Below are 25352 nucleotides of genomic sequence, written 5' to 3' on the forward strand. Positions count from 1 at the left end.
GGAGACTTAATTTGTATTTATAACAATGATGTCCCAACTTCTGTTTTATATTTTATTCATTTTTTGTCAGAAATTATGATCACACTTGCGTTTAATATTTAGGTAAAAATAATTTCTCTCAAAAATCCATAAAAAGTGAGTACTCTGAAAGTGACTAATGGTACAAACTTATTGAAGAAGTAGTAAACCCTTGTAACGCTTTTGAAATAATGCAGAAAATTTACATTCTTCTTGCATTTTTACCAATATCTAACTTTTATTTTCACCCCCTTATCATTTTTCAGTGTCATATATACATTCTTCGCTAAACTTGGTGGAAATGAACATGTCGAAAGATTTAACCAAATTGCGGGCGAGTAGCTTTAAACTAACTCGTTGTTCAAACACATTTAAGATACAGGCAGATTTGCTAGGCTATGTTAGGAAAAGATCTATCGTCAACATTTTTCTTCGTTAACTGTTAAAAGGTGAGCTCATCAAAAGATCATGATCTGCACTGGCCGCAAAGGCAGAATCAGTCATGTCCAGCATGATAAGGGTTAAAACAGAACTCAAATTTGAATTATCATTACCAATCTGTTTTAAATTAAGGAACGATGTTTTCAAACTTAGACTTCTTTAATATATTTTTGTTTGTCCGCTGTGAAAAGTTTCTACAGTAAATTAAACTAATATGTTATACAGAGACAATTCTATTACAAATTTCATCATTTTTAAAGTGCAATGTAACTCAATTCAAGAGAAGAGTATATACAAATAATCAGTTTTTTTTTCAGAATTCCCTGAGATTTATATTATGCTGTTCACTTAGTTATGTACATGTAAGATAAAAACAAATTGAGACATTGAAAGAAATTAGTTAATTACGAATTTAGTAAGAAAGTAAATACGTACTTTGACGAAAATATCCTTATGTTTTTTCACATTTTTTCCAGGTTCTGTTCAACAAAATGGATTTAAATATTTAAAAGCATTACAACTGAAAAGTTACAAAGTTTCTATTTCCTTTGTTTAAAACCACATACCTTTATAACGCTTCGTTTGTTTCACAAAATGGCATTAAATGCAAACTTAGGTTTAATATAAACTTTGGGCCTGTTCGTTGACCATTAAAGTGCGTTATCGATTAAATCTACCTGTAAAATTGGGTTTATCTCATAAGAAATTAAATTTCACGTCAGCAATTTTATTAAATCTCTCAACTGTTTGACGCGAACTTTATTGCTATATCGATTACCTATTAAAAATTGAATATTTGTATACATGCATTGCGAATCCTAGCATTAGCGTTGACTCAACAGCCTGTAAGAGGGAATAAATAGTACAACATCGAAATACAGATTTTATTTCATGATCCATGTTCTTACAATTGAACGGATGACATATATTCAATGTGGTTTATTTTACTAGTAGTGCGATGCATTGAAATATTTTTATTAAATTATAATCACTAAATATACGAACAGGGGACTGGAAAAGCAGATTTAGAAGTGAAAGGTACATATAATAAAATGTTCATATTAATATAATTTATCAATTTTATAAAAAGAGCAATGAAAGACTATTACACGAATCAAAGACACCGTAATACCCCTTCCAGGTTGAACGATAAATTCTTTATCACCTTATCAGAGTTCGGTTAAATATCTAATCATTTGAAATTTTAAGTGTGATTTATTATCACAACAAGGCCTTGATTGTTTTTAAGTTTTCGACCTTAACCACTCGGCCACTTAGGCCCCTGGATGAAGTTGCAAAAGAAAAAAAAATATTAGCATTAATTGGCATTGTTGCAATTTAAATATGCTATTAACACACTTTTCTTTAAACTTTAAATATTTTTTTCAGTCTTACTCTAATCTATACGGAAGATATTGGCAAAATAGAGAGTGTTATGTATGGAATTGTATATAATCAGTGCAAAACGTCTATGAAGTCTTCTCTTTAAATATGTCGGATAAACATGGTAATGTCTTGTAATCGTATAAGTTAAACCGATTAGACATATGTAATAAGTTAGTTTAAAAGTTAGCCTTTATATTCATTGAAATAACCAGACATAAATGCGCCAATTAAAAAGAAAATCTTTTTCAATATATTTACATTACTTAAAAAATATACAGAAATGTCATTGGCCCTCTTGCATAGTATGAATTTGTGTGACAAATGTGAACCCATTAACTGTTACACTTCAAAGCGTTAATTGCGCCAGAAACTGCGTTTTTCTTACCACACATATAAGTACATTGTGTATTCTTCTCCGTACAACTTAATCAATCAGCTACGTAAATAATTAAGGCATGCTGACAAGACCTTCAATGCCAAGTGGCAATACTGACAGATCTAAACACAAGAATAGGTTATTGTCTGTGTGATGTAGAGTAAACCTGTAGAGACAATAGAACTAGGTTTTCTAGACTACATACAAATGTAGTAACTTTCTTATGTATTCATTAATGACTCGATCACTATTCAATAAAGGCAGCCAGTAGGGAACGCACGATCATCAAAGGCCATTCATAATAAATTTCAATTACTTCTAGGAATGAAAGTAGCTAATATTTAGGAAGGACATTGCAAGGACGGAAACCATTTATAACCAGTAACAAATAGTCCAATAGGGTTATTATAACTGTAGCTGGATCTGGGATGCAGTATTCGGCTCGAGTGGATTTTGCTAGATCGGATCTCACGAGGCGCGCAAGCGCCGAGTGTGATCCGACCTTACAAAATCCACGAGAGCCGAATACAAAGTCCCAGATCCAGCTACTGTTATAATGACCCTTTTATTATATACCTTTACCATTTTGATTCTTGTTTTGTTCTTGAACGAAATCTTCAATGTTTATCGATATTAATTGGAACTTAGTGAAGTTTTTATGTGCGCTATTTATAGAAATGTGTCGTGTCATGCATATTAATGAAAATAGTCCGGCAGCATACAATACGGAAGGTACAATACGGAATTCAAAAGGTACAATACGGAATTTTTGTCTGTGTGTTCATATTTAATTGTAAAATACAAGCTGATTTTTTACAGAATTTATTTAGGTATATAATAAAAATGTATATTCGCTGACCCTTTACAGCCTAACATGTATAAACTGAATTTAACATTGTTTAATAAGCTAAAGATAAATGTGCACTTACTGAATCTAAGTCAATATCTCCTAAAAGTGTTATCAATTTGTATTTTTCTTTCCTTCTGCCAAATTATGTTGACGTTTGCTTTAAAGCTGAAGGTCAAGACATGATTAAACTTAAACAGAGTTTAAGCTCAATTTTCAGACTTCAATTGAAAAAATGTACAACTACTACACAGCTTCTATATAAAAAAAAATAAATAGTTGTGCGTCCGTGCGTGTGAACAAATATAAAGTTTGGGTTAAAACGATACTCTTTTTATACATGTACAACTAGCTGTTACTCTCACTGTTATTTAAATACATCACATTAATTAAATGACTTAAAGTGAAGACAATTTAACATACATGGTTTGCTTTTAATTTCTAGCGAAGTTAAATACTGTTTTAGATGAGGTTTTTCTAAATTTGAAATTAACATCTTATGATAAAATATTTCTGATTAAATGTTCGTAGTATATCTTTAACAGACGAAACGTTTCTTTTCTATAATGATAAATTGTTTATCAATACCGTTGATTTACATTATCTTTGTTGAACATAAGCGGCCCGAAAAAGCATGTAGGTCGCGTACGTAATGCTAGGCTTGAATATAGTGCATGCTGTATTCGTTAAATCTACTTTTTCAAAATGATTCTATCATGCATACGTCACATTAGTGGTGTTCAACACTGATCCAGTTATATTTAATCAGAAAATGAAAATGAACATACCTTTGTTTGTAAAGTACTTTCCCGACTATTGAATAGATGAACGTTATAATTCTCACGCTTGTTGTGAAACGAACTTTAACAAAGTGTCGATCTGAGAATTCAGACGAGAGTATACATGTTTAATTGCTTTTAATATATTTGTAGCACACATCAAATATTTACATCACTGTGTATACTGCATTCACAGAAATAACAATGGTTTTCATTTTGTATTGAACTATCTGGTTAATTGACACGGAAATTTTTATTGTACCCTCGCTCCGGGATCGAATCAATTGTAAACAGACTGTTGTCAGTTACTTTTGGCATTTGCTTTTAATGGTTACGTTTATAATTTTAAATACTTAACAGATCATAAATAAAACATGCTTTGATTTTGACATCAATTATTACTTTTGTGAATACTAAAACGTTCTTTAACACTTCCGTAAACATAAAGATATATCTAATCATTTCGAAATCCAAACAAAGCTTATTCTGCAACACATAAGAGGAAAGACCAATGATAAGATTCTACAATTTCTAGAGCTCTTGAATCTTCTTTAATGTGCAAATTGCTTATGTTAAACAGTTGTTGAGCACGCACGCATACATCCGAGGTTTAACTAGAAAATAACTGGCTTTCTCTCGTAAGCCTCATGATGGATCTACAACGCATCATTTCATTACTTTTAGTTTTAAATATCAATCAAACACAATTTAAGACCACTGCAGCTTAACTGTGCACACTAAGTATTTCGTTTAAAGTGCAGCGGCAAAGCTAAAAGTCTCAGGTCATTTATTTTTTTCCTTAGGCTAAGTTCTGTCTTCAGTACAGATGGATCTTTACAGCGTATATCTGAACACCATACTACAAAAGACGAAATAACGAAAGATAATGGTAAAAGTGGACGTCAGGATGGTGAAAAGTCGAAATTACAATGGCAAATGTCGGAATTTCTTCATCTTTGCCTGTACGATGACATGACAGGCATGGGATTAGATGACGTTTGTGACGGACTACTTTGAAATATGCACTTTTACTGGTAGTTCTGTTAGTGCTCTTGCTTTTGTGAAGTGACTGCGTACGTTTACGGTTCTATAAATTTCATTTACATATCATTACACGCATATATTTGTGATTTACAATGTATTCCTTTGGGACATAGAATGCAACCAATCAAAATAATAGCACACTCGTTTCTAGTGATTTTGTTCATGACAAGAAATGGAAAATGCAACACACCTCGCGTCCCCACAGCACCTAGAGAAATCCACTACAAAGATGACCTCCCCGGCGAACGTGTTTTTAACGAGACCAAATGATTTAAAGGAATCGGGACGAGGGTTACTTGAGACACATTTTTCTATATTTAGTTTGAAATATGGCTAGCAGTTTCTGAGAAAAATTTCTTTTCTTTTTGGTAGCCATGGCGACCAGAACAAGCATGAATGACCGACTTATTTGGGAGTAATCTCTGAAAAGGGATCATTAAACCATGGAACATTTCTTTGCTGTTTGCTTGAGATTTAGTTCGTGGTTTAAAAATCACGAAGAACGATGTTCTTTAAAGTAAGTATGGACTGCGGGCGGACAAGCGACGCATATTCACTGATACTAAAAGCTCCAAAATAGCTTTTTGTGCTAAGGAGAACTGAACGAGTTCACATATCGGAATATTGAATTTCGGAAATTGTTTATTGAAACAGATTTCTTGAAAAAGAAGACAATCGTGCAAAGTTAAATAAAGACTTACGTATAAATTTAGGTACGCTTCAACTTAAAAATGACCTTGTGAAAGTTTTCTATAATTACCGTGTCAAACGTTCGTTTTTCCATTATATTTACATTTATAGGTTTTGTACCATGTCACAGCTGACAGCTCGAGTGCTCGTGCATGAAAACTACAAACCCGGTTAGTTTCAGTCAGTCAAATCGTCCCAGCCGTCTTGGTTGGAGCCAGATGGATAATTATGGATAATCTTATATTCGCATTACATCATCAAAGTTGCGTTAAAAAGTTTGTCCTTTTAAAGATTTAGACTGATGGCATGAATCCATTAAAAATCTTTTGATAATTATTAGTGTCAACAACGCTCAGTAATATGGCTCACAGGGCAAGTTGAAAAGCACGAGTATCTGTGTCAAGTTACTTACCAGGATCATCTTACCACATCCTACGTTTTACAATATTTTAGAATATCATGTTATATTTGCTGGTAGGGCCTCAAACATCAAAGGTTGACTTACTTTCCGCTTTAATAGAAAAGGGCAATAATTTAGGTTTGGTTTTACATTTGTATTTGACGATATCCAGTTTTAAACAAGGTTAAATAAAGACTGTACTTAAAACATGCGCAAGAATTTGAATAAACACATAGTGCTTAATTAGTACATCTCAATTGGAAAGAGAAAACGATTCTTTTATAAACTAAATGAAGCGGTCACATGCAATGAAGCGAGTGTAAAGAAACATAGTATTACTTTCGCAATACTGCGGGTTGGCTATTTATCAGTTCGATTTAATTGCCATTGTGACAAAAAACATACACGAAGAAATTATCCTTTAAGATATTACCGCACTAAAACTGGCACTTGCTTAGGAAATAGCAGATATATTACGCTGATTTTGTATTTTTCTTAGGACAACCTAATCAATCAAAATGCGTAAATAATTAAATCATGTTGCCACGGACGTCCAATATCTAGACAAGATATAGATTCCCAGTGTGGTTAAACTTAAGAGAAAAAGCTTCATACTTGAGTATTAAATGAAATGATTTGTTCAGTGAAAGAATATTCTATAAAGAGAATAAATTCCGGTTGCGTGTAGTCCAAAAGCACTGTAAACACTGTAAACAACGAAGCTAAATTTTCTTGAACTGTCTATATCACATACAATAGTGATTTCCTTATCAATTATGCTCTCATGAAATCTACTTACTTACAGTCTATAAAAGAAATTAAATTGCATAATTTTAATTTAATTTTCTGAGAAACATGTAAACTTGCTTGAGTGACTATTTCTATTAACAGACCACTTGCATTTGGCAGTCACATATTTGGTACCTTTTGCGAGGTGTAAAAGATGATGTAATTGGAGACCATTGTTGTGTTAAGGTATCACGTTTTCCCTCCTTATTATAAGTGTCGTTGTACGTGAAAAAAAAACGGAAGTTTTATTTTGTTGTTGTTGTTGGGTTTAACGTCGTACCGACACAATTGTAGGTCATATGGCGACTTTCCAGCTTTGATAGGGGAGGAAGACCCCAGGTGCCCTTCCGTGCATTATTTCATCACAAGCGGGCACCTGGGTAGAACCACCGACCTTCCGTAAGCCAGCTGGATGGCTTCCTCACATGAAGAATTCTACTCCCGGAGTGAGGCTCGAACCCACATCGGTGAGGAGCAAGTGATTTCATGTCAGCTACTTTAACCACTCGGGAAGTTTTATGTCCAGACAATCAGTTGATATTCTACGCGTCAATTCCAACATATTATAGATTTAAAATATATTCGCGTATTACGCGACATTGTCGATGTACATATCATAGCTCGTTGGTAAATGTACTAAACTTCAAGCGAATTTCGTTTTATTAAACTTCCTTCCGAATACCTATGATTCTATCATGCTCTTTCACACTTTTAAAACATTTGTAATTAATAATAATTAAAAGTAAGAAAATAAACGTACCTTTCTTGAAGCCGTGGGTTTATGTAGCTCCGACATAAGTCAATATTTATAATCAGAAACAAAATCTCTCATTACCGTTAAATGAACTGTATAAAAGTTTAGTGTCTATTGAAGATGTTAGACTAGATTAAACATGTTTAATTGATTTTTATATATTTGGAGTACGCGTATCAAATATTTACATCGTTGTATTTACAAAAATAACAATGGTTTTCATTTTGTATTGAACAGTCTGGTAAATGGACTTGTTCGTTTCATCGAACCCACACTTGCAGATCGATTAAACTAGAAATAAGTCACAATCGATTATGTCCATTTTTGTTTTCGTATTTACAAACGTGCTCCTTGTAAAAAAGATCTCAGATCGATGAATATAATAGCTTTTCATCAATAATTATTGATTTCAATATGTTGACGCCCTGTATAAAGTGACACACTTAATTTCAAAACAGTAAAAAACCACCAACCAAGAGCTGCATATTATACTCCTAGACAATTGTGATATAATATCTAATCCATTGCAATCAGCATATCCGTCTATTTCAAAGCAATTCCAATTATACCTGTATTTTATAATTGATTGATTGACTGACTGATAGCAAGTCGAACAGTCTGTTCGTCCGAAGTCACACAGGTAGCATATTAAAAATATGTTTAATCTAATAAGTTGTACGTACCAATGCAGTCAAAGATGGCCATTAATCCACTATTTGGTTCATCTCACACAGATGCGGAAGTTAGCGATGCACGTACCTATAACCATTTAAAATAGACAAAGTGGAAAACCACAGGTCACCCAACACTACATAAACGAAAATGTTGCAGGCTCGGTTTTATTGAGCCTGTTCGTGAACTGTTGTGGAAATGCAAACTACCGTCTACGCCCTCTAACCCCAGGTTTGGCAGAACTCAAAACTTACACATGTTATAAGTACCAGAATGTAATTTAGAGACATCCGCAGATGTTAAGAAGCTTAGGTCATAATATCATTGGTGTGAGGATTAAAAATGCACGATCGAACGGTGAGTTTTCTTTAGATCTTTTGGTTCTTTATTTGCGTTTGAACTTATATGTTAAAATAGTAATTATTAATCCAAATGTAAAACATATATAGCAAAAGGACTGGCGTTTCTAAATTGGCTTTTGCGTAAACAATCACGGCATATTCTATTTCATATTATTAACCGTTACTCTGCTAAATTTCTATAATGGACTGGTCCATCATTCAATTTGGGCAGTACCACATATTATTCAAAGGGGTGTTCACTGAAAGATTACTAACTGAATAGCGAACAGTGCAGACCATGATCAGTCTGCACGGATGTTCTTTTTTATAGACTGAGATACTTCTGTATTGCCATGCAATAGTCATGTTTCTACATATCACTAAAAGTCTATCTTGCTTTACCTGCAAACTTTGTAGAGTGCTTTGTATTAGAGGTCACTGTACTAAGTCATCAATTTAATAACACTCATTATGTTTTTGTCGTTACAACTTATGAAACAATCTGGTGCCGTGTTCAGGTTTGTAGACCGTTATTAAGCGCAATTTCTACATCATTAAGGCAAAAAGTAAAACGTGCGTCACAGTTAACAATGTTACTTACTAACTTTCAACCAAAATGCCTGTCAGCAAGACGACATTTTGTTAAGTAAAAATCTCAACATCTGACTGGTTTCATTTTAAAATGGTTGACCCGACGTGGGTATCAAAATATACTTTTCTCGAAACTGTTTGATTATCTGATATTAACGTTATCTGAGCCGCGCCATGAGAAAAGCAACATAGTGCATTTGCGACTAGTATGGATCCAGACCAGCCTGCGTATCCGCGCAGTCTGGTCAGGATCCATGCTGTCCGCTTTCAAACCCTATTGCAATTAGAGAAACCGTTAGCGAACAGCATCGATCCTGACCAGACTGCGCGGAAGCGCAGGCTGGTCTGGATCCATTTTAAGTTTTTTATAGTTTTGGTATTGTTGAGTGTGTGTTCTACTGAGGACTACAGTTTCAAACAACAAAACAAGCAGCAACGGATTCTAGAATAATATGAACTATATATTCACATTCAAAATTACTCCGCTCTATGGTTCGGGGTAGGGTTTGTAGTTAGGTGAGTGAGTGAGTTGGGTTTTACGGCGAATCGACACAAAATGGTCATATATCGCCGAGAAGAAGTCATATTGCAAACGCCAACTGTAAAGCATAAACTTTGATGTAAAAATGTAAAGGATACCCAAAAACATCCATGTAAAAATGTAAAGAACACTATGAGTAATGTAAAACATATCTAAAAACATCCATGTAAAAATGTAAAGCATATCTAAAAGCAGTTATGTAAAAACGTATATACGTGTGTGCTAAAATATTAGCTGCAAACATAATACTATTGCAAGATGTAAACAAAATATGAAATGTTAGATTTTTTGATATATTCCTATCTGCTTTAAAAACGATAAAATATTTCCGACTGAAACGTTTTCAAATAACTCTTTCAAAGATTGAACGTCATAATATGTACCGCGCTGTGTAGCAAAGTCCACACAGTCGATTAGAATATGTTTAATAGTTAGCGGTGTTTGACATGGTAAACATTCGGGTTGATCTTCTTTATTCAAAAGATAAGAATGAGTTAAACGGGTATGACCTATTCGACGGCGAGAAAGAACAACTTCCTCCCTGCAAACAGATCTGTTCCCTTGGTGCCATTCCTCTAGAGTAGGTTTGATATCATGAAGTTTATTAAATGAAGCACTGTTCCATGACGACTGCCATTTATATAAAATGTGGTAATTTCAAATTAGATTGTGATAATAAAAGTGATTTCTTTGCTGCAATATCAGCATCCTCGTTTCCATGAATACCAACATGACTAGGAATCCAACAAAATATAATAAACTTTTTAAAAGATAGTTCATGAAACCTCAGAAGAGTATTTTGAATGAATGGATTTTCCATATTTCGGTTATGAATTGACTGTAAAACAGAAAGCGAGTCGGAAAAGATAATATATTTTTCTTCACTATTTTTTATATAAAATTTAGAGCTAAATCAATAGCTTTGGCCTCGGCGGAAAATATTGTTGCATTATTTGGCTAACGTAATTTTGATTGATGAAGGAGGCTGACAGCAGCACAGCCAACCTTTGATTCATCTTTTGAACCGTCTGTGTAAATTGCAAAATAGTCCTTGTAAGTTGATTTGATTTCTTGATATTTGGACTTGAATATTTCAGGGTTTGTTTCAGACTTTCTAAAGGCAGTTTTCAAATCGAAAAGAACTGTAGGGGTATGAAGGGTCCATGGTGGTGTATCTGGAATTGAATTTTCTTTAATACTATCGAATTCAAAGTCAGTTTCATTCATAGAAGATTTTCTGCGAAATCGAAACGGTTTGATTTGTTTTGGTTTTTCCTCATATGAATCAGAGTACTTTGGTTTAAAAATAATTTCATGAGCAGGATTGGAAGTGTTGGCAGCCACTCTTAAAGCATATTGCAATGAAAGTTTTTCTCGGCGTGTGTAAAGAGATGGTTCGTTTGCTTCAGAATATAAACTTTCAACTGGCGATGTTCGGAATTACGGTTGAAATTGGCTTAGCTTTAAAAATATTCTTGTCTTGAACCACATGCACAGAGCTTAGATATTTGGCATGGCATGTAGCATTGTCTGGTGGACCTCTACCAACATTTTTCAAATCATTGTCAACCTATTCACAATGAAATGTTGATTCTTCAGGTGTATCGGTTGAAATATCACTCAATAAGTACTTGCTTTAAGTCCTTTCAGGGCTCTATATGAATCCAGGTATTATAAACCCTTCTGCAAATATATGTGCAAAGTACCCTTCGTTTAATACTTTATCAAAACGTTTATTCAGATACGGTAGTAAAGATGTGGTACCAGATTTAAAATATTTATTTATAAAAAAATCTGACCCTCCGGATGTCCCGTTATTCAGCTCTTTTACACGAGCGTAAACTTTTGTTTTCGCTTATTTCTAAATCTAGTTCATTAACATACTTTGAAATTCCCTTTTACAAACCAATCGTTATATCTATTGAGTGTTTACTATTTTAAACCTAACAAACAATACTAGACACACAAGCGTAATAACTTTTCATTTTTGATAATCTAATTTTAATGGTCTTTGCTACTAATTCACATACAAGACTTGTGGGAGAAAAGTCTGATGTGACTTGAATACCATATGCTATCATACTAAATGTTTCATCGTTATAAACAAAACATCGTTCAGCTATGGATTTATCAGTTTGTTGACGCTCAGAGGAAGGCACATGTAATCAATAAAATCTGGAAAGTAGATCCCTCGGAAGCACCGAGAACAAAGCAAACAGCGAAAATTGCAGACTCGGTTTTATTGAGTCTGTTCATAAGCAGTAAACCTATATTTTCAAATGAAGGTTTTTCCAAAATATGACAAAGGAAAATGCTTCACTTGATATTTTTGAGTTCACAATTTATGTTCTATTTCATTATAAGAAATATTTTTATGTATGTTGCGTTTACTAACTAACTGACTAACAAACTCTGATAAACGTTACAAATGACCATTGATGCTTACATTCACAGAAGTATTTAAATACACTATGGTGGACAACTGTGGAATGTGTTTGTATAAACACGCTCGTTCCTTTTCTTAACAATTCTTATTGAAATTAAATGAAAAAAGCCAAACTATAGTAAATTTTCTCGTAAATTATAATCTCCCAAAGTGTCAATAAAACTCCTGACATTGTAGCAGCCTGATTTCCATACATCTAAATAGCTGGAACCAGCATTCCGTTCGGCCAAGTCGCAAGGAAAATGGTTACAATCGTGTTACATGGAAGTAATGATTAACCTGCTTTGTTTTTTTTTAATCGTGTTTGCTTATAGTGCTCATAATATAGATATTGACCAATACCACCAGACACACCCTATACAGATGTTATCCGCAGCAAGGTATTAAAAGAACGGCAAAATTTCTTGCGAAATGGACACAAAAACGTTTATAATGGTCAAACAACAACAACAAAAATAAACAAACCAACATTAAATGTTAATACATGTCCGTCTTCTTGTCTTTTGAATAGTAATACAACGTACTGTATAAGTGGTTAAGTCAGCTGGGTGGATATATTGGCGAATTTCGCGAATTGACAAAATTCGCTAATAATTGTTCAAGCGTTTGTTTGTTCGTATTGGGTTTAACGCTGTTTTTTCAACAGTATTTCAGTCACGTAACGACGGGCAGTTAACCTAACCAGTGTTCCTGGATTCTGTACCAGTACAAACGTAATCTCCGCAAGTAACTGCCAACTTCCCCACATGAATCAGAGGTGGATGACTAATGATTTTAGACACAATGTCGTTGTTCCAGCGTAAATATCAGCCAACCCATAATGAAAATGTCTCATAACACCCGTAGGAGTCTTTACAAGTTTTAATATTATACTTTTTTGGGGCTTATATACGTCGAAATTAGCCATAGTTGTTCGGTTGCACTTCAAAAAGGGAAAGATTATTATAATTTGATTATATTTCCTCTTGTTGACAGCAAGAAAACAAAATGACTTTTAAAAATGCATTTCACACGTTTTCGAAAGGTAACAAATAGAGGATATTTGTTTGTTTGCAGTGAGATATCGAAATATATCATCACCGATAAGGGAGACAATTGAATATTTTCACGAAGGCGGAGCCTGAGTGAAAATATCAGAATTGTCTCCCTTATCGGTGATGATATATTTCGATATCTCACTGCAAATAAACAAATTTTCTTTTTATTTTATGCTAGTTTGTGAAGATCAACGAATTTTCTGTTTATTACGTGCATAAATGTTCATATAAATCCAATATTTCATGACGAAATTCGGATTTATTTAAACTACCGTGTTACATATGATACATCCGCTAAATTACCATAAAAACTTATGCACATTGATATCGAATTTTGGTGATTAGGTTCGTTAAATCAACACGACGCCATTTTTTTTTTTTTTTTTTAAAAACTGCATTAAATATTTTGTGTAAAAATACAGTCCGAGGCTAACAGAGACATTGACAAATGCCGGTAGTTAAGTAGAAGCATATTTGAAACTTTTCGGGTCAAACCGTCAGTTCGTTGAATAACCGGAAGCTTGCTTTGTTTACCAAACACACGCTGAAGGTCAGATTAAAAAAAAAACAACACGAAAAATCTAAACAACTGTGGAATATGCGTAAGTCCTTGGAAAATCAAGCTGCAGAATTAAATATCATCATGGATTCAATAGAAATAGCTAGGAAATATTGATCTAGGGGCTGCATAACATAATAAATTGGATGGAAGTTGGAACACAACTGGCTGGGCTCGGAGTTGGGTCTTGGAGTGGGAATACTTCGACGAAAATGCTGGCATATTACGTAAGGTTGAGTTGCTGTCTTGTGATAATTAACTAAGACAACAACCGACTAAATGTGCTGTCGCCAGTAAAATCTACTACACGATAGTGAACCAATGGAAAAAAGTAGAGGAAACACACATATATCTGTAGCTACATGAATGGCAAGGCCTAGCAACCAAGCTGAGTCTGACAAAGGTAACATTATTTCTTTTGCAAATTTAATTATATAGCTTGCTTGTTCTATATAGGATTGTCTAGCAGTTCATGACTCGTGTATGGCTTGAGTATTAGTATAATCCAGTAATTTTAAAGGCAGCAAAGGGAGGTAATTAAAGAATATATTTCAAGGGAGATAATTTATCTGGAAAAAAAAAGTTCGGCACTGTGAGTGATATCGATTTATATCTCACTGCTATTTTCCAGTATTTCACCAATAAGCATAAAATAAAAGAATTTACTTCAGTACATGTTGTTTAATTTTTCAGTTTGAAAAAAAAACAACACCTGTACGTTTTTAAGCAATTATCTTTTATAAAGAGAAGACAAACAATGATATAAATGTGTAGGACGTTCTTTGCTATATGAATGTTCGCGAATAACTTACCACTACAATAATGTGTTATATCTATACCTTAAAAATATTATTTTTACTTATTATTATTTGAACGTATATGAATATTGAGATAATAATTGTATGGGTTCTTTAAAGGATAAATGACCATACCTTTCAACTGGACGATCTTCTCTCATTGGCTCCATATAAGGGATAATAATGGTAATTATGATGTCATCGATTTTTATGCCAGAAAAAATAATGATTTTTACGAAGTGCTATTTTAACGCAACTTGGAAGTCGGGTATTCGCTAATATTTCCGCACACGAAATGTCTGGATTTCTGAATTCACTAACTTTTCGACTCGGGGAAATATCCACTTAATATACAGTAATTTAATTCTTCATTATTGTAGTCATGGACTATTTTGCGAGAGTTCGATAGTTAAAAGGTGATGTAAGTCTACAAACAGCATGTGTCAGGAAATCATGGCGTGTACCTGAAGTCACAATGCTTCATTTTTCATTAACTAAGGTACTTTGGAACAATATGTTGTTCAAAGTGAACTTTAGGTGGATCAGTATAGAACAACAAGAAGCACACTGTACTTAGCCCATACAATTGCAAATGAGAGCACAAATACATAATTGGTTCACATCATTCGATTTCTTTTAAATTTCCTTTCTGTGAGTGAGTGAGTGAGCTGGGTTTTACGGCGAATCGACACAAAATGGTCATATATCGCCGAGAAGAAGTCATATTGCAAACGCCAACTGTAAAGCATAAACATTGATCTAAAAATGTATAGCATACCTAAAAACATCCATGTAAAAATGTAAAGAACACTATGAATAATGTAAAACATATATAAAAACATCCATTTAAAAATGTAAAGCATATCTAAAATCAGTTATGTAAAAATGTATATGAGTGTGTGTTAAAATATCAGCTGCAAACATAATAATATTGCAAGATGTAAATAAAAATATGAAATGTTAGATGTGCAGGCCGGTGCTCATGCTGTTTACAATATATTTCCATTTTCATTACTTACTGACATTTCCCTTTTCGTGCAAGTATCTAATAATAACTGTGACAACAGAAATACAAAGAAACCCTCTGAGCTGATGCGTATAAACCAATCCCATGTACTTGTAAAAAGATATACGCCAAGCGTGATAAGTGCTTATAACGATATTCCAGTGATAAAATGTAATTTCCCTTTCCTTGTAACTGATGTCATGATAGATTACCTTATATCAATTCCAGGTTCCGGTCAGTGAACATCAGAATTTCTGTCTTTTCATTTCAACAAGATAGGGAATGATATTAAGTACAGATATATTAAAAATCAATAGTATTTACACAATATTAACTTACTGGGGGTTTCGTTTTGAGGAGGCTACGTTTTTGGTGCGTGGCATTTCCTGTTTGATATTTTTCTTTGTTTTTTACAAATAATTGTAATTATACAAACTGAATACCAACAAACTAAAAAATTTAACCATATCAAAATTAATCGTATATAAGTCAGTTTAATGTGTATGAGTACATATAATCAAAACACCTTTCTTTTGCTTCGCATAGATTTCTTTATCTGCAAAAGCTCCAAATTCAATCTATAATCATATGCCGAAGTGTCAAATCAAATATATGCACCATTAACAAAGTTTAGCAAAACGGTTTACACAATGGGTCTAAATGTTACTATCAGTCATAGATGAACACCCTTTACCAAAGCATATTGTGAAGATTAAGTAAGCAGCTACCACATATTATAATTCTTCTACGAAGAAGTGGTTATTTGTTATCTTGTATATTTCTTTTCATTTGAGTTTGTTTGCTTGTGCAAAACGCTGTTTTTGTTTTGAAGCGTAGATCAGTTATAATTAGTGTTTCTAGATTCTGAATAAATACTGACAGCAAGTAACTGACATCTTGAGTCATGAATGGAGAACAAATGACTTCAGAAACACTGTCTTCTGTCAAATCGTATCTCAACATACATCAAGACCTGTGGTGGAAAACGTCCATTGATTGATTTTGTGATTATCATACTTGTAAGTATTTTCGTAAATGGTCAATGTTTTGTAGAATTTATGAGTACAGCAATCAAATTTCCTTGCTCCTTACAGACTGTCATGACTAAAATACTATTTTTTCATATTTTGACGATAGTCGATCAAAACGAGAATGGTTAAGTACGCATGCAAATTAAGCCCAATTTGTATCAAATATAAAGTGAAATGATAAAGTCAAATATGATATAAGTCACTTGTGGATAATAGGGAACAGGTCTCGATTGGTAAGGAGCTATGGTCATTTGTTCCCTGATCAGCTGGTTTTCTGAAACCGGTATTTAAGTTCTTTTCATGGAATAAACGACTGAATGTGCAGAATCACACGGTTATGCGGTGAAGTGTTTTGTACATTTATGTGCAAGACATTTTACCTACATTTCCCTTACAATCGATAAAACATTACTTTTTATGAACTTTATCGCTCTGGTATCATAGCCTTTTTGCAAACAATTTAATATCGGCTCATGCTCCAATGTAAAGGGAACAGAGTTATCACAAACGTATGTCACTCCTCTTGACAAACCAATAGAAGAGATGCGAATTCCTCGTTTCGGTAAACACGTGATATGTCACAGAAATGCTATAATTGAAGGCATTAGTATGTCCACAGACAATATTCAGATCCTGGAAGGTTCTTATTTACTGAGGTAATAAAGATCAGGATGTTAAATGTGTTAAAAATCACTAGACTTTCCCTGCCATCAGATGATTGCGCAAAAGCACTTTAAATAGGTTTTTAGATACTGCATGAGAAATATACAGTTTGTTTCTTCCTGTTTAAAGTGTTTAACTTTTGGTTTAAAGTTATTTTATTGGCGTTAGATATATAACTTACGTACTAATGCTTCTAGCCTTTGCAGGAACGGTGGTTCTTGAAGAACAAAATTGCACTTCCTTTTTGTGTGGACGCGAACAATTCTTTTTATGTTGCTAAATATGCGTAAATAGTCTCGAATAAGTCTATGTGCTTCAGGGACTTACCTTCAAATAAACATTAAATTTGACAAGAAATGTCTTTAAAAAAGACAAATGGCGTAGAGGTCTTGGCGTATGAAAAATCATAATTAAACGGGATGTACAGACAGAAAAGATTTGGATATGCATCTATGAACATCTATGATTCATTTACAAGTATTTTAAATAAGGATCATAGGTATCCTTTCAGTGATAGAAGGTCAAAATGATTTCACCTCCTGTGCTTATTTTGAAATAATTTCATGTTTAGTCAGAATCCCAAATAAGTAACCCACTGGCACAATATCTCGACCAGCATACGATTAGTTGAACTAGAAATAAAAATAAATCACTAGAAGCTTTAGAATCATTAGTGGCCCCCACAGTTCTAATTACTCGATCAAGTTCTGTTTTAATAAAAAAATGCAGGTTGGGAGAACTTCAATAACTGTAGAAATATTTTTTATTTGGTTAAAGTAGTAGGTAAATATTTACATATATGATGGAATAGGGATTTTTCAAATACATTTGCACGCTGTTGTTGTTTGCATAGTCATTATTTTCATGACATTTGACATTTTTCAGCTGGCTTTACGGCTTCCATTGGTATTGCTTTCATCTGCACTTACCAGAGCGAGGCTCCAGTGGGGAACGAACCCTTGAGTCAAGTTATGTAGGAAATAACTCAGTTTCGTGAAATAATAACAAAGATTTTTTTTTTTAATTTTCTGATTTTCTGCTTTATTTTCACGAAGAACATGAATTTTTAGGATGTGTGAAACCGCGTACAGTGCGAAACTGTACACTGCCACCAATCATATGTAATACGAAAGTCTCTTCGTATTTGAATTTTAGTGTTGTTTTATTTTCTGGTCCTGAGATCATAGAGTCCATTCAATATCTTTTAATAGAGTTCCGCTAAAGCCGGTGCTAGGTGTTAGCGGTGATGCACTTTCCACTACCTCTCATTAGCAGACTAAATTAAACTTCCAGTATCAGTAGACGTATTACAGGAGTATGAAAGAACATACATTGAATTTTCGGGTTAACTTTGTTATAAGCAAAAAGTAAACCCAGCAGTGATTTGGTCTTTTATACTGTGTGATTCTGTCTTATGAGGAAAAAAGCAAAAACATCCGACATGATGACTGGTCGAGAGATCGACAGGTTAACAGGTCAAGAGGTCGCCAGATTGATAGTTGACTGATCGGCAGTTCAACTTGTATATGGATCGTTAGTCTGACGGGCTGAGGACTTTACCAGTCAACTGCTTGACAGATACCTTTACATCTAAAATCAAAGAAGCTCTAACAAACGGTTGTTTTTTCAACGGTCTGAAGATGTTGAAAGGTCGACAGTTGACGTGCCCACAGTTCGACTAGTTTATGGATCATACTTTTCACCACTTAATCGCTAAAGAACTCTCTGCAAAATATGTTATATAAATTCTGCATAGAGCTCCTTCCTCTATTTTATTTTTACAACATGTATGAATACGCCAAATTACATATAGATTTGTAATTGTAAAGTCGTGTTTAACGGTCTACAATGAGTACTAAATGTGATTTAAAGAAGCACAATTTTGTCTTCACTGACAGCTAAATGCTAAAGCAAGCTATTAAACCATCAATTCAAAATACCCCCTGATAATTCTTGTGGAAACATGGTCTCATGATGATTAACAACATCTACGGGATTTTTACATGAACAATTATTAACTCACTGATCAATATTTTTATCATGCAAGTCAGTATTATATTTTATTTTACGAGTATATACTCCAGCTATTTTTTCTCTGAAAATAAAAGAAGAAAGCAATGTTTTACTTCTTCATTAACATAGTACTTATCCTTTTTACGTAAATGCTACTGCCTAAAATGCCCCAAATTCGTTTTTGTTTCATTATATTTAAAATTTCAAACAAATGAAATACAATTAAATTTTGTTGCACCTAGAGCCCTGTGGCGACACATTCATTTAAACAAAAAAGAAACAGATATAACCGCCAACCCAAGGTGAATGTCAGTTGATGTTGTTAATGAAATGTCCTGTAAATATCCCAAAGGACATCCAGGAAAATGTACTTTAGATAGATGTTAATCAAGAGCTTTCAATGCCATTATGCATGCTTGTTACATACAGGATAGTTGGTTATTTTTACGGATAAATATAATGAAACCAGGATGTGGCGTAAGTCGTTTGTTTAAGAAACAAGATATCCCACTTAAGTGATTTGTTGATGAATAAAGTCACTGTTTGTTCACATACAAGGGAGTTATATAGCGAGGAATGCGATCTAACGAAGCACTTTGACAGTTCCAAACAAGCATTGTATGACTGACACTGGTTGCCGATGAAAGCAAGGACTGAGATTAAGGTCCTTTCATTCAAGTTTAGCAGTCACATTGGCAGATCACCTTGTATTTATCAGATCTGCTTATAGGTATGTTCGTAGTGGAAGGAAAATTAAGGAATGTCGTTATATTGTTCCATACAACAATGCAAAACATTTAATGACAGAAGTTTCTGTACTATTGGTCCAAAACATTGGAATGAGCTGCTGTTAGCATATCGCAAAATCGAATAACTTGAAACATTAAAAAATCTGATGACACTGTATTTTAGAGACCTCGTGGCATGGCATTGTTCTAAACTTATTGATAATATGCGATAACAGCAGGTGTTATGTGTAACTTAGTTTTATTTGTATGTGCTTTTTCGGCGTTCATTACTAACCTGCAACAACATGTCCGATACTGTTAGATTTTAGACTCTAAATTTTAAATTAATCTTTCCGGTGAAAAAAATTACAGTTACTGTACATATTCTGAATGATAGACAGATTTGATAATAAGCTGAAGTAGGGTAAGGGTTCATGTTGCTTCCAACAATTCCAGAAATAAAGTATAGAACGTATTTCAATATTGTTTGCTTACTGTTAACATCTTTTAAGCACCAAAGACTCAAAGTGAGCTTTTGTGATTTTTGGTGTCCGTCGTGTGTCCCTCCACAATTTCTAAACACAGTCTTCTTCAGAACTACTGTCCTCATTTATACAAAACTTCACAGAGGCCCCTTTCAACATTGCCAAACGATGTAAAATACAGGTTTCTGCCCATATATAACTTGTGCTTCAGTTACATCACGCCGACCATCTTTTTTAACGGTATTTCATGTTTTACATTTTACCATTAATATTTTAAGGTTTCCTTATGTACAACGCCGCTGAATATGTCATAGTATAGGATTTTGCGTTTAATCAAATAAATCAGTTTCCGTTTCGGAATATGATAATACACATCTTAACGATAATGATGTTATTCAAAAGCAAATCACTGTTTGAGATATATCATTTCGATTCTAACACGTTATCAATGATTATCATCTATATCTTTGTAGATATTCACACAAAAAAATTACATGTTTTTATCCGGCGCGCCGCTATGACGTTTCACGCTATGACGTAATAATTATGACGTACAAACAGTACGTGTGCTGCATAATAAATGCGGTTTCAGTCTTTCTTTGTTTTAAAGGAAAATAGTGGTAAAGCCCCGACTAAGTTATAGATAGAGTTTATGAAGTGAATTCTTCGTGAAAAAGGAACCGCTAGGGAGGGAAATGGAGCGACCGACCGAGGTTTCTTTTTTTCGAAGAATTCTCTTCATGGACTCTATCTGACATAGTGTGAAATCTACGTTTGACCAATCAGACTTGCAGAGTCTCAGTCGTGTCGGATTATCCGCCTACCTTTGACTAACAAAAATGTGTCGGCTTCCTTTGAGATACGATGAAGGGACGGTTATTGGTACACATGCGCATTCAGTCGACGCTCTTCAGCGTGTAGAGCTGTTCTTCGAAAATTATTGCTACAGTCACATTGGTCTTAAGGAATAAGAAAATAGAAAGAGTGGAAAGTCCACAGGTCGCTCAACACAACAAAAACGAAAATGTTGCAGGTTCGTGAGCCTGTTCATGGACGGCAGTTAAAATGCATGCTACCGTCCACGCCCTCTAGCCCCAGTTGAGCAGAACTCAACATTTACACATGCTAAAGTACAAAAATCAATTTAGAGACATCCGCAGATATGTTCATACGGCGGTGCACATGCATCCTTCAATGCTACACTGGCGTGTAATTCCAAGAAGCCACATGTTTTGAAAAATAACTCGCTGTGGTCAAAAAGGTAGGTTGTACACTATGTACATAACACTATGTACGTAAATGAAGATCAACTTACAATAAACACTATGTACATAAATGAAGATCAACTGTGTTCCTTTTTCCATTACTGCCCATGAACAGACTCAATCAAACCGAGTCTTCAATTTTTCACTATTTGCCTTGTTCTCGGTGCTTCCGAGGGATCTACTTTCCAGATTTTGTTTACAATAAAAAGGAAGTTTATGACAACCACACGCTTTACACCAATTTGCGTTAACATCTTTTTGTAACGAACTCAATTAATGTTAGTAATTGTCTCAAACTTGACCAACGTGCTCACGACAGCTAGAATAACATCATTTTATGGACATTGAACTTTATAATTTTGTATGGATTCTAGAGTTATTCCTCGTTCGAATGACTGGTTCAATGACTTTCATAATGCAAACTGATATATTTCTGGCATTAAGATTTGTATATAGCCGCATTGTTCACATAAATGGCAAAAAAAAATAAAACGTGTTTTCTTGCTAACTATGTCACTTATTTATTGTCCTCCGAACGTTCTATTTATCGTGATATTGTCCAAAACAACAAATTTGCTAGAATTATATACAGACAAAACGTCATCGGATTTCGCAACATTCAAAGAAACACCTAGGACTTATGCACAATAGTAGCATGAGGAATAGCGTATAATATGTGAAACAGGCTATAAGTCATCAAGTAGTATCAAAAACATACGATTCCTAACAGAAATATATTAACGTCCATATACTGAGCCGGTGTATTAAATATGTAAACTATAGTATGTTTTTGCTAACGGTGAGGTGCGTAAGATGCGACTTTTTCAAAACGTGTCCAAAACTTGTTCTTAACATGAGGAAATTTGACAGTTCCAAACAAGCTTTGTATGACTTACACTGGTTGCCGATGAAAGCAAGTATTGAGTTTAAGATACGTTCTTTTATGTATAACTGTCACATTGGCAGATCATCTAGATCTATGTATTTAATAGAACTGCTTACAGAGTTTGTTCCTAGTAGACAAGGTTTGAGATCGTCAGAAAATTCTGAATGTCGTTATGTTGTTCCATACAACAAGTGCAAAACATTTAATGATAGAAGTTTCTGTACTACTGGTCTAAAACTGTGGAATGAACTGCCGTTAGCATTACGCAAAAGTAAATCATTTGAAACATTAAAAAAAAATCTTAAGTCACTGTATTTTTTAGAGACTTCATGGCATTGTTTGAAATTTGTTGATAGATAACAGAAGGTGTTAGTTTTTAAAAATTGCTTGTTTTTATATTTCATCATTTATATTTTTAAGGTTTGTTAAATTAAATGTAGGACGTCAGTGAATATGTCATTGTATAGAAATAGGCGTCTAATCAAATTAAATCAGTTTCAGTTATAGTATTCTGTTGCAGTTAAATTGCAGATGACGTCTTATGTAAACATTATATACTATGGTATAAACTCTGTAAAGAACATTCCCGAACAGTAATAACTTCCGTATAAAAATCTTATACTTTACCGGATTATAATCATGGCGGCTTGTATCGTCGTATCACGGCATCTCAGGACAAAATTTTCTGCGGATTTTAAACCTGCGATCATATTGTCTTCCGCAGAAAACGCAGAAATAAAATTACCGCAGAAAAAAGTACTTATATGGTATTATTTTTTTTTCCAAATTTACGATGTTGAAAATTCATAAACCAATACAGTTTTGTCAAAACATGTTTCGCTTTAATAAGCTTCTTCAGTTGACAATAACATACACAATGATACGTGAAATACGGAAATGACGTCGGCGCGCCAAATGGACGTCGACGTTTAGACGCCACAAATGGCTGATAAAAGTGCAACATGAAATAATACATCTATGTATGTTAAATAATATACATTATTATACTATTTTTCAATGTAATAGCTGTAGACGTTATAATTTAGATAATACACATAAACTCATCATTAATTAACTGGATCAAAACAAGTATAAATCTTTGTCCGTCCTTATCGGTTTTGCTGTAAAGGTTCAATGGTAGTATTTTAATTCAAACAATATTATAATTTGGTATCTATGTAATAATTCAACAAGGATCTCATCATTTAACTATACATATAGTTTAGAATCCTATAATGCAGTTTGCCCAATTACAAGTTTTACAATTTCACATTTTCGAAGAAAAGTCCAGGTAATATTTTTGTTTATTACATACTCATTTAATAAATCCGTTAAGTTTCAATGGAACCTGAAACGTCAATATTTTTCCATACTGACGTTTAAATTTCATATCTGGTGCATGACGTCATTTGTGACGTCAGTTTCATGTATATTGTCATGTTTAATAGTTCTTTAACGACGATATTTTCCATTTCGCTCAGGCGTAATAATAAATTGTTATCATTTATACAAAAATTTTAAGTGTAGATGCGTATGTAATAAAAAGATTATTAGATTTGCATCAAGAAATATGCACTCGTGCTTTCGCGGAATAATATTGCGCTCCTAAAGTCGCGCAATATTTCCGCTACAGAACTCATGCATATTTCTTGATACAAATCTAATAACCTATAATCATTACATACTCATTTAAACACTTCAATAAGTTTCAATGGAAACGTGAAACGTCAATATTTTTCCATATTGACGTTCACATTTCATATCGGGTGTGTGACGTCATTTGTGACGTAAGTTTCATGTATGCCGTTCCTAAAGTCGCGCAAAATTTCCACTGCAGAATGTTCATGGCATAAATACAAAAAAAAATAATTAGGCCGTGTGCACAAAAGTCTCATTTTGCCAATTCAAGAATATTTTTTTTTAACTAGTTTAAGATTCAGTTTCACATATATGAGGCAATTTGCCAGTGAACAACTAAAAAAACTGTTAACCAATTCATGCCTCAGTCTTAACTGTTGATCAACAAGCACATGAATGATGCTATGCGTCGATTATATTGTCAAAACACTTAGCTGTGAGCAAAATAGAGCAAAGGGGAGACCTGGAATGTCTTAAAGTTTACACAAACGGGACCAAAAAAAAAAAAAACAAAAAAAAAAACGTGTACATGTACCGGCAAGGAATTTTCTTTCATGAGCGTTCGCTGTTTGATTTTGACCGAATATTAGAACGTATAGTATATTTTAATCTAAAGTATCCTAAATTCTAATAAAATCACATAGTCGTGTGGATTTAAGTTTACCTGAATGTTCTCTTTCGAAATGCTGGTTGTCGATTTTGTTTTTACAGTGAGTAAGCTTTTTGATTCTATTTGTAAACTTTACTTCATAGAAAACCTAACTTGTTAACATGAGAAATCGGCATTAGTTTTACAATAAATTACAAAAAAAACATTAAAAAAACCTAACCCTACAGATGGGTATCAGTCCCGAATTTCGTACCTTGAATATAACGAAAATCGGCCGATAAATGCATTACATGTACTATTTCTCCTTAACAAAATTACCATGCTATATCTAATAATGAATTTCGACGATATATGACCATTTTGTGTCGATTCGCCGTAAAACCGAACTCACTCACTCACTAATAGCGAATTATAATGACTAATTGTATTATTGTAAAACTGCGCGCGGGATACGGGTATTCAACTCCTAATCAAGTACCTCTAACGGGTAAAACACTACTTCCGACACGACGCAACACT

At 33.7% G+C, this 25352-nt stretch overlaps 1 protein-coding gene across 2 annotated transcripts in view; it reads right to left on the reverse strand.

Moving 5' to 3' along the window:
- Nucleotides 1–1136, reverse strand: part of LOC123561386 (E3 ubiquitin-protein ligase TRIM71-like) — a 28864-nt gene extending 27728 nt beyond the window's left edge. The window contains exon 1 of one of the 2 annotated variants that reach the window (XM_045353721.2): nucleotides 1026–1136. The gene's annotated coding sequence lies outside the window, so the exon portion shown is untranslated. The other variant, XM_045353720.2, reaches the window with a different exon arrangement.
- Between the last annotated feature and the right edge of the window lie 24216 nt (nucleotides 1137–25352).

Source organism: Mercenaria mercenaria, chromosome 10 (genome assembly GCF_021730395.1).
Source record: "Mercenaria mercenaria strain notata chromosome 10, MADL_Memer_1, whole genome shotgun sequence".
NCBI classification, from domain to species: Eukaryota; Metazoa; Mollusca; class Bivalvia; order Venerida; family Veneridae; genus Mercenaria; species Mercenaria mercenaria.